At 41.2% G+C, this 20,908-nt stretch overlaps 1 long non-coding RNA gene across 4 annotated transcripts; it reads right to left on the bottom strand.

The window, feature by feature from the left end:
• Nucleotides 1–8,641: 8,641 nt before the first annotated feature.
• Nucleotides 8,642–18,571, bottom strand: LOC133389974 (uncharacterized). Of its 4 annotated transcripts, none has more exons than XR_009764247.1 (4): nt 18,199–18,571; nt 16,803–16,909; nt 15,729–15,864; nt 8,642–9,377 (listed from the first exon to the last, which is right to left on the bottom strand). It is a non-coding gene; the product is annotated as an uncharacterized LOC133389974 (long non-coding RNA). The 4 variants fall into 4 exon arrangements; XR_009764244.1 differs by having other exon boundaries at nt 16,781–16,909; XR_009764245.1 differs by lacking the exon at nt 15,729–15,864.
• Between the last annotated feature and the right edge of the window lie 2,337 nt (nt 18,572–20,908).

Below are 20,908 nucleotides of genomic sequence, written 5' to 3' on the forward strand. Positions count from 1 at the left end.
CCAATCAGGATACAACTTATTTGCAAGTATAATGTGGTTTCCTGACTTCAGGCTTCATTATTCACTACTCAGAACATAAAACAGGGAAATCTTACAAGTGCCACATGAATATTTTCAGTCTATCATAAGTCAGAATTGCTTTCCCAGATACTTTCAGCGAAACCTGCTTTAATAGAAGGATCACTGTTTCTTTTACTAAGGCTGCTGTTCTTATTTAGAGCTGCAATTGGCAAAAAAGCATCTGGAGCACTTTATGGGATTTCATTTTGTTTTGTGGGTTCTTTGTGAGAAGGGTTTCGTATTTGTAATTGTAACAGATAGGTCATCTTGCACAGTTTTCTTCTTGCCAGGAAAGAATGGAAGGCTCAGATTTATATAAGAAAGTGCCCCTGATAAGGTAAACAAACTAAAACCACACACACAAGTACATAAGACAAAGCATCCGTTGAACATTTTCTTTGTGAACTAGAAAACAAGCATTTGAACGTCATTAAATTCCTCAAACAGAAAGGAAAGCAGAACTAGAAGGCAAAGCAAGCTGAATTGGTTTCCATCTGTGCTTACAAACCAATGTAAACGTCAGACATTTATGGTCTTTAAGACATGAGATATATATCATAGGGCTTCACCAAACTGGAAAGTGACAAATACCCAGGCAAAAATTGAGTCAAGGCTCCCAAGAAATTAGACTGAGAACAAGTTTCAGTGGCAAGACCGAGCTCTATGACAAGTGTGTGTGTGGAGGAGTGGGAGTCCTTTCCCTTGAAAATGGAAATGGACTGCCTTCAAGTCGATTCCGACTTATGGCAACCCTATGAATAGGGTTTTTATGGTAAGTGGTATTCAGAGGTGGTTTACCATTGCCTTCCTCTGAGGCTGAGAGGCAGTGACTGACCCAAGGTCACCCAGTGAGCTTCATGGCTGTGTGGGGATTCGAACCCTGGTCTCCCAAGACATAGTCCAACACTCTAACCACTACACCACACTGGAGTGTTAATAACCAGACCCCCACACATCTGAATGTAGGAATGTGAGAATGTGTGTGTGTGTTTTGGAAGACATGTTAAGAACTGACTTTATTAGAGAGCTGCAAGTTCAATATAACAGGCATCCAGCATAAGTATGTGGTTTGCAGGAACTTCTCCAAGAGAGAGCAACAAGAGAACAGTTACACATTTAAGCCAATGTAGTGCCCTCCAAACTACAACTCTCATCAGCCCAGTCAGGACAGCTAATGGGAGAATGTATTTAATTTTTATGAATTTATTTAACAGGATAAATAATCAAAACCTCTAAGTGGTTTATATAAAATGTAGACCACAACATCTGGAAGATACCACATTGGCTACTCCTTATTAATACCACATTTTAAAAAGGTGTATAATCTGGCACCCAGAAAGCATTTTGTATTTAAATATCTACCAACTCAAATTCTGTATTTGGAAAATGAGCATGTCCCACATATTGGTAACTGAAGTTGGGTTATCAGGGCATGCGAGGTTAGTACTCTCTGTTCTGGGGCTGTTGTCATTTTCCAATGCAATTGTTTCGGAATCATTAGAATTGTTTTGGAGGTTCCCCCTCAAAGACTGGACACCTACCCACACAGTTGAGAAAGTACAGGTACTGACAACTGAGTCTCTTCCACCTCTCCTCTGCAGTATCCTCTTGAGAGTGTTGATGACCCTCTGCAGACAACTCATATTCTGTTGTTTTAATCGATCGATGTACCAGTTTTTTAAGTACCAAAAGGGGTGAGGGTGGCCTCAGGAAGGGTAGGTTACTACATTTCTTAACCACTGTATAAGCCCCCCCTCCAGAAAGGCATAAGTGTTTTTTAGGGGGAGGGGGTGTCCCAGGCTGTTTCTTCCCATTGCAGAGCCTCACTCTTTCTCCTTTCTGGATGGGAATGTAGTTCATCTTTTCTCTAGCACTTTGTGTTTGACAGTTTCATTTTTCCCTCATCTGAATTTAATTTCTCCCCCATCCCTACTTAACAGGGCTCACAACTGAGGCTATCATGAACTAATGGAAGAAATGTTATAGCATAAGGGTGTTAGAGGATTCCATTTTGTTCCTGTTGATTATTCTAGATGAAATAGACTTGTACGCAAGTCATAATGAATCATGTAGGAGATGCCATGGGAAATCAATTTAAAAAAATAATAATACAAGGTTAAACATTGCAAATCCAGAATTCTGTTGTTATATTTAAATTAGCAACAAGGAAATTCAAGCATATTCAAAAGCATAATTTGGATCAAGTGATCTTGCTTCAGATTTGCACTACTCTGAATTTTGCAAGGCAGTCCTACAGACAAGTAATGTGTACAACAGTGCATATACTGGGGGAAAGTGTGCATAACATGCATATATTAGTGAAAATAATGTACAAAAATAATTATATTAGGAGAAATTGGTTTGCAGAAATGTGTATAATATGCAAAATTGCATAACATATGTGTATATTAGGAGAATTTTACACTAAAATGCTGAAAAATTTTCATGAGAACTTTTTCAAAAAAGGTTTCTCAAATGTGTAAAATGTAGTAACCTGAATTTAAGATTGGAAAAATGAGAAACTGAGAGAAACTGAAAGATTTGTGCATCCCTATCATTCAGCCCTTTGTCTTTCCATTGATGCTCATGTGTTTCCCTTCCCAGATACCTTATCTCTCACTGGGATCTTCATTTTTGTAAAGGTTTTGGAATCAATTCTTTTGCAGCTTTAGTATACTGGATGCTATCAATTTCTCCGGTGGCATCCAGCCTGCAACTAACAGTAGACAAGATGAAGTATGATGAGCAGCAACATCAAAGTGAAAGCTCTCAGTCTGAGTGTGAATCTATGCTATCTCCAAGGTTGAGGAGATTACAGGAGAGAAATTTGGGTTGGTCTTTCACAATCCAATCCACTTGCTGTGTAGCTGGAAGAATTTGGTAACATGTGCCTCTGAGCATATGGTGAGTGGTGGCAACACCTGCAATCAGCCCAAATAAGAGAAAGAACACATGTGCTGTGCTGATCTTGTTTTAACAGGGAGGAAGCAACATTATTAAGACGGTTGATATAGTTCAGATGGTCTCTTTAAATATGTCAGATTTACTTTGCAATTTTAGTGAAGTTTCCTATAGGAAATCATTTTCTTTTGCTTCTATTTCTGTGAATATGTGAAGTACAGCAAGACTTTGCAAAATTTACACTAAAAAAACTCCAAAAATAATTGTGGAATAATGGCCCTGACTATTCTGCAGAATAGTCTCCAGTGGACATCAGGAGTGTATCAGTTTGCACAAGATAAAACAGGGGGAGGTGAAATATATTCTAGCAAAATTCTAGGTGCGCAGTATGGTTTTTAATTGACTGTGCCCACCTTGCCTTAAATGAAGGGGTTTAAACATAGCAGGCTGAAAACATGCATCCTCTTTTCTCCAACAGCTAGAGTCATTGCTGAAGTAGCAACATATTGTAATCAGGTCTGCTGCAGTCTCCCGTGAATATGAGAAGTGTCTTATTTTGCACAAGATAAAACAGTCGGAGGTGAAATATATTCCAGCAAATTTCAAGGTATGCTCTATGTTTTTCATTGACCATGCCCATCCTTTGTTAAAAGGAGTGGTTTAAGCATAGCATGCTGAATACATGCATCTTGGGCAGGCCAAGTTTGTTTTTTCCAACAGCTAGATTCATTGCTTAAGTAACAATACGTTGTAATCAGTCTGATTTTACATTAAACTGCAGTTTCAGATTCAACTGTTAATGCCCCAAAGTAGAAATAGAATATAACCTCCAGTTTGAAACACAAAAGGCTGTCTTCACCATCATGATAATGACCAATAAAAAGTCTTTGAAAATACTAAAAATACATTTGACACAGATTTCTAGGATGAATAATGAGAGAAATAAAGTTTTCTAGATTAGATTCTTTGTAGAAACAATAGTAACACAGGAATATAGCAAAGTAAGAACACCAACAAACATACAAAAATGTAGTTCTCTATCTTTGGAGATGGCAGGTATTGCCACCACTCACCATATGCTCAGAGGTACATGTTACGAAATTCTTCCAAGCTACACAGGAAATGGATTGGACTGTGAAAGATCAACCCAAATTGTGTTTGCATTTTGATATATTTATAAGGCAGTGCAATATCTCAGAGAGGAAGTCAGGTCTCCTGCTCCCCTGGTACATTCACTATAGCTTCCCAATTCCCCTGCTTTTTAAAGTTTGATAGAAATATCTGTGGGCTAAGGGTACATTCTTAAACCACAAGATTTTTTTGCCTATTAGTGAATTGAGATTCCACATACCAACTTTAAGACTTAGATGCAGGAGGGAATGTGTGATTAATGACCCAGCAATTGCTACTGATAACTACAAGGGGTTTTTCAGTAGCTGAATGATGATGTGTAATATGTCCTGCTCTGTAGTGTTATGCTGTAGTGCTAAGTAACTAACAAACCAAGTTGATTGGCACAGCTGGTGTTAATTTTCAATGGTTACCTGGATCTGTTTACAAGAATCACCATCACCACCCTGCAAGAGAAAGGAGGTGACAATACAGGACAGGATTAAAGCCACCCTTTCCATACCATAATCCAAATCCAAATCAGTACCCTGCTCCTGAAGCTGCTATTTTTTAAAAAACAAAAACACTCTGTTATTAATTGTGTAGAATAACATTGTGTCTTATTTAGCTCCATGAAATCAGTACTTACTTCCTGTCTGGTATATTTTGATGTCTGGATTTGGACAAGCAAACCAGCTGAAGCTGTGGTTGTTGTGTAGACCTGAATGGAATGAGTGGATGTTTGTATGACTGTATGTTGTGAGTGTGTGTGTATTTTTATTTTATTTTATTTTTATTTTATTATGTGCCTGGGCGGGAGGATAGGGTATTGGGAGGGGGGACCAGAGGGGGCCCCTGTTAGCGTAGTGACGGGTAATGGGAGGTATGGCGTTGTGAGGAGGACATGCCAGTTGAGGGGAACTCGGCACAGACAATTGGTGGCTGTACCGTGTTCCGGTCCTCCCCACATCCACAGGATTGCTGGTAGTTCTATCAGCCAACTCTCGGATCTCCAGTTGCTGCTTCTTAATGCCAGATCGGTAAATAATAAAGCTTCCCTCATCCATGATTTAATTGTGGATGAGGCGGCCGATCTGGCGTTTATTACTGAGACATGGGTGAGCGATCTGGGAGGCATTAATCTCTCCCAGCTGTGCCCACCTGGGTACTCGGTTCAGCATCTGGGTAGATCCGAGGGTCGGGGAGGGGGAATCGCTGTGGTCTATAGAAGTTCCATCCCTCTCATTAGGCACCCTATCCAGGTAGCTAATGGTCTGGAGTGTCTCCATATTACGTTGGGCCAGCGAGACAGACTGGGAATACTGTTGGTGTACCGTCCACCCTGCTGCCCAACAGCCTCCCTAACTGAGCTGACGGAGGTGGTCTCGGGTTTGGTGTTGCGATCCCCCAAATTTATGGTATTAGGGGATCTCAACATTCATGCCGAGACCGCTTTGTCTGGGGCAGCTCAGGACTTCATGGCCTCCATGACAGCCATGGGGCTGTCTCAATTTGTTACTGGCCCTACGCATATTTCGGGGCACACTCTAGACTTAATTTTTGCTACTGGAGCAGGGGATGGTGATCTGGGAGTGAGGGATTTTACATCTATTCCTCTGTCATGGACAGATCATCGCCTATTGAGGTGTAGGCTCACAATGTTTTCTCCCCTCTGCAAGGGTGGAGGACCTATTAAGATGGTCCGCCCCAGGAGACTAATGAATCCTGAAGGTTTTCAGAAGGCTCTGGGGAGTTTTCCGGCTGATAAAACTGACGCTCCTGTCGAAACCCTGGTCAATCTGTGGAATACGGAAATGACCCGGGCAGTTGACACGATCGCCCCGGTGCGCCCTCTCCTCTGCAGAGCTCAATTGGCTCCCTGGTTTACCCCGGAGCTAAGAGAGATGAAGCAAGAAAGGAGATGGCTTGAGTGCAAATGGAGACGAACTCCCGACGGCTGTAGTCTTGCACTTGTGAAGATCTCTACCAAGCTCTATGTGAAGGCGGTGAGGGCAGCGAAGAAGCAGTACTTTGCTGCCTCCATTCAGTCATCTTCTAACTGCCCAGCGGAACTTTATAAGGTTGTTCGGGGACTTTTACACTCTGGTCCTCAGAACACAATAATACCATCAATAGCCTGCTGTAATGAGTTTGCGAGACACTTCCAAGATAAGATCGCAAACATCTGCCGGGACCTTGACTCCAATATTGTAGCAGTTGAGCCTAATGAGGTGTCCGGAGCACAGTCCTGTCCTGTTTTATTGGATGAATTTCAGTTGGTTCAGCTCGAGGACGTGGACAAGGTGCTTGGACAGGTGCGGGCGACTACTTCTGCTCTGGATCCTTGCCCCTCATGGCTAATAAAAGCTAGCAGGAACGGAACAGCCGGATGGGCCAAGGAGGTGATCAATGCCTCTTTACGAGAGGGAGTGGTACCACCCTGCCTGAAACAGGCGGTGGTGAGACCGCTCCTAAAGAAAACCTCCTTGGACCCTGAAAATCTTGACAACTATAGACCGGTAGCAAATGTTCCGTTCCTGGGCAAGGTTTTAGAGCGTGTGGTCGCTCACCAGCTCCGGGCTCTCTTGGATGAAACTGATTATCTGGATCCATGTCAATCGGGCTTTCGGCCGGGGTTTGGTACAGAAACAGCCTTGGTCGCCCTGTATGATGACCTCTGTCGGGAGAAAGACAGAGGGAGTGTAACTCTGTTGGTTCTCCTTGATCTCTCAGCGGCTTTTGATACCATTGACCATGGTATCCTTCTGGGACATCTTGCGGACTTAGGAGTTGGAGGCACTGCTTGGCGGTGGCTGTGCTCCTACCTCAAGAATCGTCTCCAGAAGCTGGTGCTTGGGGAGCATTACTCGAGTCCCTGGATACTCCAATATGGGGTCCCACAGGGTTCAGTTCTGTCCCCCATGCTCTTTAATATCTATATGAAGCCACTGGGCGAGGTCATTAGGAGATTTGGAGTGCGTTTCCAGCAATATGCTGATGATACGCAGCTCTACTTCTCCTTTTCATCTTCTTCAGGTGAGGCTGTTAATGTACTAAACCACTGCCTGGCCGCGATAATGGACTGGATGAGAGCTAATAAACTGAGACTCAATCCTGACAAGACTGAGATGCTGTTGGTGGGGGGGCTCTCTGCCCAGATGGTTGATGTCCGACCTGCCCTAGATGAGGTTACACTCCCCCTAAAGGAACAGGTCCGTAGTTTGGGGGTCTTATTAGATCCGCTCCTGTCACTGGAGGCTCAAGTAGCCTCGGTGGCACGGAATGCGTTCTACCAGCTTCGGCTGGTAGCCCAACTACGACCCTATCTGGATAGGGAGAACCTTGCCACAGTTATCCATGCTCTGGTAACCTCTAGATTGGACTACTGTAATGCACTCTACGTAGGATTACCTCTGAAGACGGTTCGGAAACTTCAGCTGGTGCAGAATGCTGCGGCCAGAGTTCTTACTGGGACAAAAAAAATTGATCATATAACACCTGTCCTGGCCCAGCTGCACTGGCTACCAATATGTTTCCGGGCCAGATTCAAAGTGTTGGTTCTTACCTATAAAGCCCTTAACGGCATCGGACCGCAATACCTGGCGGAACGCCTCTCCCGCTATGTACCTACCCGGTCGCTGCGCTCGACGTCGAAGGCCCTTCTCCGTGTCCCAACGCATAGGGAGGCACGGAGAACGATAACTAGATCTAGGGCCTTCTCAGTGGTGGCCCCCGAACTATGGAACGCCCTCCCTGATGAGATACGCCTGGCACCTTCTTTGCTATCTTTTCGGCGCCAGGTAAAGACCTACCTCTTCGCCCAGGCATTTTAAAAATTTAAAAAATTTTAAAATTTGAATTTAAAATTGAAAATTTTTAATTATGTTTTATTGTGTTTTTGTATTTTAACCTGTTTTATTATGCTGTACACCGCCCTGGGAGCTTATTGCTATAGGGCGGTCTAAAAATGTAATAAAATAAATAAATAAATAAAATAAATAAATAAATTCAGACAAGGCTGAATTAATAATAGTCTGAAAATCTTGTGACCTAGAGAGAGGGTCACAGCAACACATGCCATCTGTGGCCTCTCCTTTTTACCAGCTTCATACAAATCAGAAGGCTGATCTGAATCCCTTCAAATTTAGGCCAAGCTTGGTTATTCATGCCCTTGTAACCTCAGATAAACTATGGTAATGTGCTGTCTTCAGGGCTTCCTTTCTGATTGTTTGACATTAATGGATGTTTGGAGGCTGCAGATGGTACAGAATGCAATGACCCAACTATTGTAAATGTCCCTTTAAAACACTTTATGGGGAAAAGCATTTCCAACAGGCGGCTCAGGTTCAGCTTCTCTCTTCCCTTTATTTCCTTCTCTTCCACTGTTGTTTGTATTTCTCTTGGAACCTAGCACTTGTATGGAATGTTATGACCCAATCCTGAAATTTATGATGGAATGGTTCACTCAGCAAGTGTTTAAACTTTGGCTTGGGGCTAGCACTTTGGGGATTTCATTCTGGCATGGCAAACAGATACACAAAAACTACAGACCAAGTCAGTGTGACCCCAAAGCAGTATAAGAAGTAGCTGATGTTTACTGATGAAAACAATAATACAGTATATTACAGCAAGGAAAACATTTGTGGAATAGACTCATATGGTACAATGTAGATAAAAACACAAATGAAATAAACTCATCTTGTAGCCAAAACACACTGAAAATACAAAATTCTTCTGTGAAGCTGAATCAAGAATAAACACACAACAGAGTTGTTGACAAGATCTCCAGATTATATTTGACTTCATTACTTCATCAAAATCAATTTAGAAATTAGGACTTTCTCATGGTTGGCAGCTGAAGATTTCTGGCCTCTTCAGTGCTGCTTCCAAAAAATTTATTATTTTATAAAAAAAATAGATATATAAAATACAACCAATTAAACTGAACAATGTAATAAATCATTAATCCCAAATATCTTAACCAGCAGAATTAGTCCGGCATTTTGTATCCCACAGAGGCCAACCACATGCCTATAGGAAGCCCACAAGCAGGACATGAGGGTGATAATCCTCTCCCATTATTCTTTGTTGTCTCTGGTATTCTGATGTAGGCCTCCTCTGATCCTGGATGCAGCTATAGCCATCATGTCGCTGATTTGTCTTATCCTCCATAAATTTCTCTAATTCCTTTTTGAAGCCATCTAGGTTGATGAGAGCAAATTCCATAGTTTAATTTTGTCCTTGGTGAAGACTTCTTGTTTGTCCTGAATCTCCCAACATTCACCTTCATTGGATTACCCCAGGTTCTAGTACATTGGGAGAGGGAGAAAAAACTTCATTCTATCCATCTTCTTTAAACCATGCATACTTTTATACACCTCTGTCATATCTTTCCTTTCTTGCCATTTTTCCCCAACACTAAAAAAACCCAAACATTGTAACTTTTCCTCACAGGGGAGTTGTTTATCATTTTGACTACTACTAGCCATGATGGCTATGCTCTGCCTCCACAGGCAGAGGCAATATACCTCTGAATACCCGTAACTGGGATTCACAAGTGGGGGGAGTGTTGTTGTAAAGTCCTGCTTGCAAGCTTCCCATAGGTATCTGGTTGGCCACTGTGGCAGCAGGATACTGGACTAGATGGGCTTTGGGCCTAATCCAGCAGGGCTTTTCATATGCTCTTAGAACTGTACACAGTATTCCAAGTGTGGTTATATTACCATACCTTTGAATAAAAGCATTGTGCAATTGGCAGATTTATTTTGTATCCATTTCCTAATTATCTGTATGTGCCTTTTTCACAGTTCCTATGTGCTGGTTTGACATTTTCATTGAGCTACCCAGCATCTCTTCAAGACTGTTCTTGATCAGTAACTCCCAGCTCAGATTTCACTAGTGTTTATATGAAGTTAGGGAAAAGTGCCCCACCATGCATCACTTTAAACTTTACATGCATAATTGAATGGCATTTTTTATTTTATACCAATTTTCCCATTTTGGAGAGATCCTCTGAAGCTCTTCATAACCCTTTTTCCCCTTTTTATTATCCAGTATAAGTGAAAATTGGAAGGAGAAATAATTTAAGATATGCAAACAATACCATACTACTAGCAGAAACCAGTAATGATTTGAAACGAATGCGGATGAAAGTTAAAGAGGAAAGCACAAAAGCAGGACTACAGCTGAATGTCAAAAAGACCAAAATAATGACAACAGAAGATTTATGTAACTTTAAAGTCGACAATGAGGACATTGAACTTGTCAAGGATTATCAATACCTCAGCACAGTCATTAACCAAAATGGAGACAATAGACAAGAAATCAGAAGGCTAGAACTGGGGAGGGTAGCTATGACAGAACTAGAAAAGGTCCTGAAATGCAAAGATGTATCACTGAACACTAAAGTCAGGATAATTCAGACCATGGTATTCCCGATCTCTGTGTATGGATGTGAAAGTTGGACAGTGAAAAAAGTGGATAAGAGAAAAATCAACTCATTTGAAATGTGGTGTTGGACTGCAAAAAAGACAAATAATTGGGTGTTCAAACAAATTAAACCAGAACTGTCACTAGAAGCTAAAATGATGAAACTGAGGTTATCATACTTTGGACACATAATGAGAAGACATGATTCCCTAGAAAAGACAATAACACTGGGGAAAACAGAAGGGAGTAGAAAAAGAGGAAGGCCAAAGAAGAGATTCTATAAAGGAATTCCATGATTCTATAAGAACATAAGAACTCATAAGAAGAGCCTGCTGGATCAGGCCAGTGGCCCATCTAGTCCAGCATCCTGTTCTCACAGTGGCCAACCAGGTGCCTGGGGGAAGCCCGCAAGCAGGACCCGAGTGCAAGAACACTCTCCCCTCCTGAGGCTTCCGGCAACTGGTTTTCAGAAGCATGCTGCCTCTGACTTGGGTGGCACAGCACAGCCATCATGGCTAGTAGCCATTGATAGCCCTGTCCTCCATGAATTTGTCTAATCTTCTTTTAAAGCTGTCCAAGCTGGTGGCCATTACTGCATCTTGTGGGAGCAAATTCCATAGTTTAACTATGCGCTGAGTAAAGAAGTACTTCCTTTTGTCTGTCCTGAATCTTCCAACATTCAGCTTCTTTGAATGTCCACGAGTTCTAGTATTATGAGAGAGGGAGAAGAACTTTTCTCTATCCACTTTCTCAATGCCATGCATAATTTTATACACTTCTATCATGTCTCCTCTGACCCGCCTTTTCTCTAAACTAAAAAGCACCAAATGCTGCAACCTTTCCTCGTAAGGGAGTCGCTCCATCCCCTTGATCATTCTGGTTGCCCTCTTCTGAACCTTTTCCAACTCTATAATATCCTTTTTGAGATGAGGCGACCAGAACTGTACACAGTATTCCAAATGCGGCCGCACCATAGATTTATACAACGGCATTATGATATCGGCTGTTTTATTTTCAATAACTTTCCTAATTATCGCTAGCATGGAATTTGCCTTTTTCACAGCTGCCACACACTGGGTCGACATTTTCATCGTGCTGTCCACTACAACCCCGAGGTCTCTCTCCTGGTCGGTCACCGCCAGTTCAGACCCCATGAGCGTATATGTGAAATTCAGATTTTTTGCTCCAATATGCATAATTTTACACTTGTTTATATTGAATTGCATTTGCCATTTTTCCGCCCATTCACTCAGTTTGGAGAGATCTTTTTGGAGCTCTTCACAATCCCTTTTTGTTTTAACAACCCTGAACAATTTAGTGTCGTCAGCAAACTTGGCCACTTCACTGCTCACTCCTAATTCTAGGTCATTAATGAACAAGTTGAAAAGTACAGGTCCTTGAGGGACTCCACTTTCTACAGCCCTCCATTGGGAGAACTGTCCGTTTATTCCTACTCTCTGCTTTCTGCTTCTTAACCAATTCCTTATCCACAAGAGGACCTCTCCTCTTATTCCATGACTGCTAAGCTTCCTCAGAAGTCTTTGGTGAGGTACCTTGTCAAACGCTTTTTGAAAGTCTAAGTACACTATGTCCACTGGATCACCTCTATCTATATGCTTGTTGACACTCTCAAAGAATTCTAATAGGTTACTGAGACAGGACTTTCCCTTGCAGAAGCCATGCTGGCTCTGCTTCAGCAAGGCTTGTTCTTCTATGTGCTTAGTTAATCTAGCTTTAAGAATACTTTCTACCAGTTTTCCAGGGACAGAAGTTAAGCTAACTGGCCTGTAATTTCTGGGATCCCCTCTGGATCCCTTTTTGAAGATTGGCGTTACATTTGCCACTTTCCAGTCCTCAGGCACGGAGGAGGACCCGAGGGACAAGTTACATATTTTAGTTAGCAGATCAGTAATTTCACATTTGAGTTCTTTGAGAACTCTTGGGTGTATGCCATCCGGGCCCGGTGATTTGTCAGTTTTTATATTGTCCATTAAGCCTAGAACTTCCTCTCTCGTTACCACTATTTGTCTCAGTTCCTCAGAATCCCTTCCTGCAAATGTTAGTTCAGGTTCAGGGATCTCCCCTATATCTTCCACTGTGAAGACAGATGCAAAGAATTCATTTAGCTTCTCTGCAATCTCCTTATCGTTCTTTAGTACACCTTTGACTCCCTTATCATCCAAGGGTCCAATCGCCTCCATAGATGGTCTTCTGCTTTGAATGTATTTATAGAATTTTTTGTTGTTGGTTTTTATGTTCTTAGCAATGTGCTCCTCACATTCTTTTTTAGCATCCCTTATTGTCTTCTTGCATTTCTTTTGCCAGAGTTTGTGTTCTTTTTTATTTTCTTCATTTGAACAAGACTTCCATTTTCTGAAGGAAGACTTTTTGCCTCTAAGAGCTTCCTTGACTTTGCTTGTTAACCATGCTGGCATCTTCTTGGCCCTGGCGGTACCTTTTCTGATCAGCGGTATGCACTCCAGTTGAGCTTATAGTGTTTTTAAACAACTTCCAAGCATTTTCGAGTGATGTGACCCTCTGGACTTTGTTTTTCAGCTTTCTTTTTACCAATCCCCTCATTTTTGTGAAGTTTCCTCTTTTGAAGTCAAATGTGACCGTGTTGGATTTTCTTGGCAATTGGCCAGTTACATGTATGTTTAATTTAATAGCACTGTGGTCACTGCTCCCAATCGGTTCAACAACACTTACATCTCGCACCAGGTCCCGGTCCCCACTGAGGATTAAGTCCAGGGTTGCCGTCCCTCTGGTCGGTTCCATGACCAACTGGTCTAGGGAATAGTCATTTAGAATATCTAGAAACTTTGCTTCTTTGTCATGACTGGAACACATATTCGGCCAGTCTATGTCCAGGTAGTTGAAGTCACCCATTACTACCACATTTCCTAGTTTGGATGCTTCCTCAATTTCATATCTCATCTCCAGGTCTCCCTGAGCATTTTGATCAGGGGGACGATAGATCGTTCCCAGTATTAAGTCCCTCCTGGGGCATGGTATCACCACCCACAACAATTCTGTGGAGGAGTCCGCCTCTTTTGGGGTTTCGAGCTTGCTGGATTCAATGCCTTCTTTCACGTATAGAGCGACTCCGTATAGAGCGACTCCGTATAGAGCGACTCCGTATAGAGCGACTCCGTATAGAGCGACTCCGTATAGAGCGACTCCGTATAGACTCCGTATAGACTCCATATAGACTCACGTATAGAGCGACTCCGCCACCAATACATCCTTCCCTGTCCTTCCGATATAGTTTATATCCAGGGATAACCGTATCCCACTGGTTTTCTCCATTCCACCAGGTCTCCGTTATGCTCACTATATCAATGCTCTCCTCTAAGACCAAGCAGGAAGCCACAGCCCTGAACTTACAAGATCTGAATAGGGTGGTTTGTAACAAATGCTATTGGAGGTCACTGATACATAGGGTCACCATAAGTCATTATTGACTAGAAGGCACATAACACACACACACACAATTTGGTGGAATCGCAAACTTGGCATCTAACAGCTCGCCCCTAATTCCAGATTATTTATGAACAAGTTAAACACCAGTCCAAATTAGGGATGGGGTTTGCTGCATGGTGCTGATCTGCATGCATTTTGATAGTCTGTCATTTCTTTACCAGTCCGTACTTTTTTTGTTTCTGCTTTCTCTGGCACTTGCCCATTTGATCTGCATTTTTGGGTGATTTGATCCACAGGTGTGTGTTTTTCTGGATTGCAAAAATTAGGTAATTGTTTTCATAGATACTTATGTAAATGACAGCATTCCACGTAGTTTTGTGGCAGCAGAGAAAAACACTGCATAATTTTTAGGTTGCCTACATGAATGATCACAGTGTTCCATGTGATTTTTTGGCAGAGGGGAAAAACATTGTGGAAAAATAATTACGAAAAAAATTACGTAAAATAGGGGCAGGATTTCAAAAACAATTCTTGCCAACTGCAGTCATGGCCACAAAATCCATGCCCATTATAGCTGCGGCCTGCCACAAGAGATCAGTGTTGCTCCGAAGGGATAGCGAACCAGCGTATTCTGTTGGGATCCAGTACCAGGTTTGATTTTGTCAGATATGCTCCCCCATCCCTAGTCCAAATACAGATCCTTGGAGACCCCCCCCATTTCTTATATCCCTCTGTTGCGAGATTTGTCCATTTATTTCTTCTCTCTGCTTCTTGCTAGTTATCCAGTTACCAATCCACAAGAGGCCCCATCCTCTTATTATCTGTCATCCAATGCAGCTTACTCCTTAGAAAGTGGTGTGTTTGTTAGGCAAAAAGACCTATAGCTTTGACAAAAGAGCTATTCAAGGCTTTACCATGCAGTCAAATCAGAGTGAGGAGGGACAGGTGGAGATTTTTAAAATGGAAGGTTTTCTTTTGGGGGTATTTAATACTACAGTTCCTCATGCCTTGGTTGAGGAATGAGGAATCTTTAAAGTCCTATAGGATAATCCCAAACCTATCTACATAGAAGTAAGCTCCACTGAATTCAGTGCAGCTTACTCCTGGGAAAGTGGCATTGTTGTTAAACAAATAGACCTATAGGTTAAACAACAGAGGTGTTCAAAGGCAGCCAGATAACAGCAAGGCGGAGGAAGCACAGACAGTTCAGATACACATTTAAGCCAGATCTGATGGGAACCACAAAAACAATGAAAGTGAGATGAGCAGAGTTGTGAGACTAAGCTTGGAATTTCAGTGTGAACAAGGGTTTTAAAAAATCGGTGCTGCAGCCTGATCTCGAGCACACACGGGGGAGCTGCCAGATTGTTTTGTTTGTGAGCATGCAAACTCTATCCAAGCTCATTCTTGTTCACTTTTAACAAACTTTGTCACCATCCTTACTTCCAGGAGATTCATTTAACATAAGCCATCAAAGGATGGAACTTTATCAAGTGCCCCATGGGATAAACCCCAAGGGATAGAACACCAGTCCCAGCACCATTTTCTAAACCTGTTTTGTGAGATTATTGTAGAACCATTTCAAAAGAGTGTTCCCACCTTAACCTCCATTCTCCACAGAAGGTCCAGCAATATCTGGTAATCAATGTTTTCTTTTTTTAAAAAAGCAACTGATAGGTCTAGAAGAATCAAAACTTACTCTGCTCTCATCCTTCTTTCAGACACTTGAACTATCTATTAGTAGTATATCTGACAGCTATCATCCCACGTGTTGTCTGATTACATGAAAGCAAGTATAGAAATACCTCCTCTATGCACAAAAGCCTGCCATTGTGGGGACATGATGACCTTAGAGCATCTGTATAATTGGCTTGAAACTGGCCATGTTTGTTTCAATCTTCAATAGTTCTGGGCAGGTCAAAAGATTATCTGTAGTCATCACTGCAATGAAAAATATTTACTAATTCACCTTCTCATTTTTGAGGTAAGATTATGTGCATGGTGTACACAAAACTGCAGTCTGACTCTGACATGCAGCTTTATTTAGCTGGGGGGGAATAATTATAGTTTCTCAAGCACACTTGGCTGGTAAGGCTACATAAAATTCTGTCAGTTGATAAAGTTAACTGATCATAAAAGAATATTAGTTCTACAGGATTTGTTAAGAAGTAAATGAGATAATGAGAGGTGGGATTTGACAGAAAGAAAGTGTAAGAGAATCTAAAAGTGATCCCCATTTTTCTTTATTACATTACCAGTAAAAATGCAAAGAGAATAATTTTAATAAAGGAGATGTTTGCTGCAGTCAACCTTCCTTTGTCTCAGAGGTGAAATCTCAAAAAGGCAAACAAGTATGAGAATAATGCAGCCCCCATTCAAATGATTTCAAATTTAAGCACAAATTTTGCTAATACCATTGAGCAATGGGAATAATTAGAAAGGTTTCAATAATGCCGGAGATTTGAATAATTAAAGACAGAAGATTAATTTCAGAAGAGGCATCATTACCCTAAATCAAATATTAGGTTTCTTGAAAAAGGGAAGGGACCTAAGCAATAACCATGGTGGGGTTTTTTCAGTTAGGGACGCTCATTAAATACTATGGTTTTCATTTCCTTTTGTACTCTCAGGATTCACTTGCATAAATATTAAATGAATGTGTATTGGATATAAACCCTTAAATCCTATGATAAGGCTCAACATTTTTGTAGCATGTAAAAGTATTAATTGAATAATCTTGTCATTACTCTAAATGGAAAACAGTTGTATAAAGGTCACTTTCATTTTAAAGGAGAAAATATACATATAGGTATCCAAAGCAATGGTTCTCCATCTGTCACAGTGATGCATTTCTCACCCAAACATTTTTGTCATCATACCAGTGTCATGACTGGCTTCCTTTCGGGAAAGTCAATGCTTTCTGGAGCCAGAGCAGCAATGAAAACAGGTAATTCAGTGCTGTAGATGGCAGATGTCCCCGTCTGTGCTGGATAAAAAAGGATGGTGCTGACTCCTTTAAATGTCTGAATGATAACGAACACTGCATTTCTGAGACTTAAATACAACAAACTATATCTATGATAGGTTTGTTATTTCTTTAGAAACAGGAAAACACAATACTTCATAAATATTGATTCATTTCCCCCAAGATGTTGTGTCTTCCTATAAATATCAGAATTTGGTAATGAGTGCTTGAACTACTCATTATTTCTCTGCTTCCAAATTTTAATGACTAGAAATGCATTTATTATATGGAAATCTATCTACCTCTTGTGCCTTTGATGAAGACAGTCCCTGATTTGAAATGTTAGCCACAATTAATAATATGCACATCATTAATGATCTGCTTCCGGAATTTATTAATGCATTCATTAGACCCTAATTTCTCCTGTCTGCACTGTTTAGGCATCTGCTCATTTTCAATTCTTTTCCCCTTTGTCTTGTATCCCCCTCTATCTTACTGAGATCCCAATATTAAAGAAAATAGTTTAAACCTTTTTTTAAAAAAAGTAAACCTAGCATTTTTGGAATGGCATGGCACCTGTGAACAGTTAATCATACATCTCATATTGATAATTGGGGGGGGGGGTTTCAAAGGCCAGGCCTGGCAACCAAGAGGTCTTCTGTATCTTTAAAAGTTGGGCAGGGGGAAGGGAGAATTCCACCTTGTGGTTTTTCTCATTACAGAGTTGCAAGAACACCTGTACTTGGCTGACTTTCTCTTCTCCTAAAGCTACAGGATCAGTCTCAGGCCAAGAACCTGGCAACCCTAAGCAGGACCTGAGTGCAACAGCACTCTCCTTACTTGTGATTCCCAGCAACTGGTTTTCAGAGCCATACTGACCCCAACCATGGAGGTAAAACATAACCCTGTTTGAAACACTGGAGAGCTGCTGCCACTCATTGTAGATAGTACTGAGCTGAATGGACCAATGGCCTGACTTGGGATTAAGCAGCTTCCATTGTTCATTCCTACAAAGACATAGAAAAATACCACCACGAGGAAGACAATGTAAAGGTACCTGGGCATCTCACTAGTAAGGTTTAGAACTACCTCCTGCACACTGGTCTTACCAGATTCATGTTATCATGTATTCTTTTAATAAAGTTATGGCCTATTTAATCCTAGCTATTGATATCTACCTTGTTATTGTCTCTTTCTCTCCTGCAATTGTTTCTTCCTCTCCTGCAAACCTGCTTAAAACAGGATGCTGGATGATTACTTGCAAGCTGATGTCCCAGTCTACTGCTTTAGATGATTATTGGAGCACTTACCTGTAAGTAAATCTATTTGCAGATCCATGCCCCAGTCTGCCATTTCAAGTAGAATGCTGGAGCATCTTCCCCTAAGTAGATCTGGTTGTCATTTGAAGCAGCAAACTGGCATGGCTGTGAATGGATCATGGTTGATAGTAGAAACTCTAGTCTGCCTCTAGAGGACATAATATCTTGAGGACATAATATCTATGAAGATTCCTAGGTGATCTTTGTAAGCATGAGCTAAAATCATACAGAAAGTAACTCAGACACAAAGAGGAGCAAAACAGCACCAAACTAAGGTAAAATTAAAAGAAATACAACCAGGAGGGCTGGTGTAATGCAACCTTGAGGTCCAGAAGGCATGTAACTGGAGCTGGGCCTTCAGAAGACACACAGACCCTAGAAAACCTAACTTTATTGCTCCTTTAGATTTTTGCTTTATACAGGGCATAACTGATTTCATAATATGGAGGTTTAAAGTGATACATCCTACTTATGCCCAAGAATTGTATTAACCTTCGTCATACAAATTTTTAGCACATAACAGCTTTGGTGAAGCATAAGAGTTGACCTGCAAAAAATGCCAAACACTTCAATATTTAACTCTTGTATGTTATTCACTGACCCTGAGATGTCATTCTTGTGGAAGTTCTTATTAATTTTCATAAGTATAGAAATTATAGACTTTCCCACCTGATTTCATTTGATATAGAATGGATTTCAGTGATAGGTCCTTCTGTGTAGTAATCTAGTGATGCTTTGAAGTTCACATATTGAACAGAGAATAGTGAGCTCAGCTGTGCAATGTAAGAAATATATTTTTCATATTTACATTTCATCCTGTGTTGCAACCAGGACCTTTAACTTGTCTTACAATAAAATTATAAAATAAAAATAACAGGATTAAAAACAAAACTGAAACAAATATAATACAAATAATAACTCTCAATATTCCTATAGTTTGAACTAAAGATTCAGTCTGCCACAAAGGTGATATGGCATCAGTGGAGGTGTTGTAACAGTAACACATACCTTCAGCAAGTTAGGTACGCCCCCCCTGGTCAAAAGCTGTGTATGAGGACCACAGTATCTGGAATGGCAGGCAAACCACTGCTGTGTTAATACAGTGTAATAGCATGCTGATCATTGATCTGGGAATCTCCAGAGGTGAAAATACAAACATCTTCTGCCTAAGCACAAGCTTAGGTTTGTAGACATTCTGTAATATTTTCATCCCTTCAGTGGCTTGAATGTTGAAAGCAACATGCACTTAGATAACTTTTTGGGATAGTATCAACATAATGATTGCCTCTGTGGAATTATTACTGGGGCAATAGGATCCGTGGAGGATCATTTGCTATGGAAAGTTACAGAGCTTGGAAAAGTTACTTTTTTGAACTACAACTCCCATCAGCCCCAGCCAGCATGGCCACTGGATTGGGCTGATGGGAGTTGTAGTTCAAAAAAGTAACTTTTCCAAGCTCTGGAAAGAAGATGTATGAATAGAAGACCAAATACCTGCCACAAATCTTTTATGAGAGTCATGCAGATAGTCAATTTTCACCTGGAATTTTTATGTGTATGCATGCCTCATGAGAAGGCCAGATGGGGTAGTGGATGGAGTGCCCGAGTCAAACTGAGGAAATCCAAGCTCCATTCCCTGCATAGCTATCAAGCTTGCTGGGTGGCTTTGGGTAACTCATTGCCCTGAAGGCTAACAGATCTCACAAGATTGTTGTGAATGGGCTAGTCTCATATGTGCTGCCCCAAATTTCTTAGAGAGTATGATCTGACAAATACATGGGAACAGTCTTTAATGTGCTTCTATGGAGGCCTAGTTTCCAATCCCCTCATTCTTTTCCAGTCTCCGATTCCACACATCTCCCACTATCATTCTTAAAAATCACTACATCCCCTCCAACATGCTTAGATCTAGATTTTAATGAACAACACAGCACTAAAAAGGTCCATGTGTTCTAATTAGTGTCTGGTCAGCACCTCTGCCTCTCCCTGTGAATCAGCTTTAGCGTAAGTTTTCAGATCAATAGCTGCTGATGTTAGCCTCCTGTCATCCACCTACTTTACCAGGCTGGCTGGCACACTGCAAGAGCTCAGCTTGTTCCCCCTTGGGCATTTGTATTTTTAGCCCCTCCTCAGTCACCTTCACTGTCATCATTAAGCTCAGACACAGCAATATCTTAAATATCAACACCATCAATAGCAGCAGATCCTCAAATAAACAGCTGAATCAAACCCATGGATTTGTCCCAGTTACTGAACAAACATAAGGATTTATGATTGTCCCAGTAGTTGGCAGATATTTAATTGGGGTGGCGGTGGCTGGATTATACCTGTGCTATTGGACAGATACTTGCTTAGTCTTTAAAGTTGGGCCCTTATTTCACAGGTGAATCTACCAAAGCCTACACAATTGTATATTGTTAGTGTTATACAATCCCCTCTTCTAAGCAGTGAGAAGCTCCAGGACAGTGTTGTTGGTTTAGATTTCTTTCAAATAGGAGATTTATAATAATGGTACCAACATTCAGCTAACTCCAATTAGAAACTCCACTTCTCTGTGTCTCTCTTATCAATTCAAACTGCAATGTGTTTTGTTTTGTTTTGAGTTGGAGCAATATCCCCTTTTCCAAGCTCTGAGGAGATCTAAAAACTGGAAAACAGTGTTTGCCCAATACATTTTGCTGCCTGAATTGCACCATTCATA

This window comes from Rhineura floridana, chromosome 8 (assembly GCF_030035675.1).
Source record: "Rhineura floridana isolate rRhiFlo1 chromosome 8, rRhiFlo1.hap2, whole genome shotgun sequence".
In the NCBI taxonomy this organism is placed as follows: domain Eukaryota; kingdom Metazoa; phylum Chordata; class Lepidosauria; order Squamata; family Rhineuridae; genus Rhineura; species Rhineura floridana.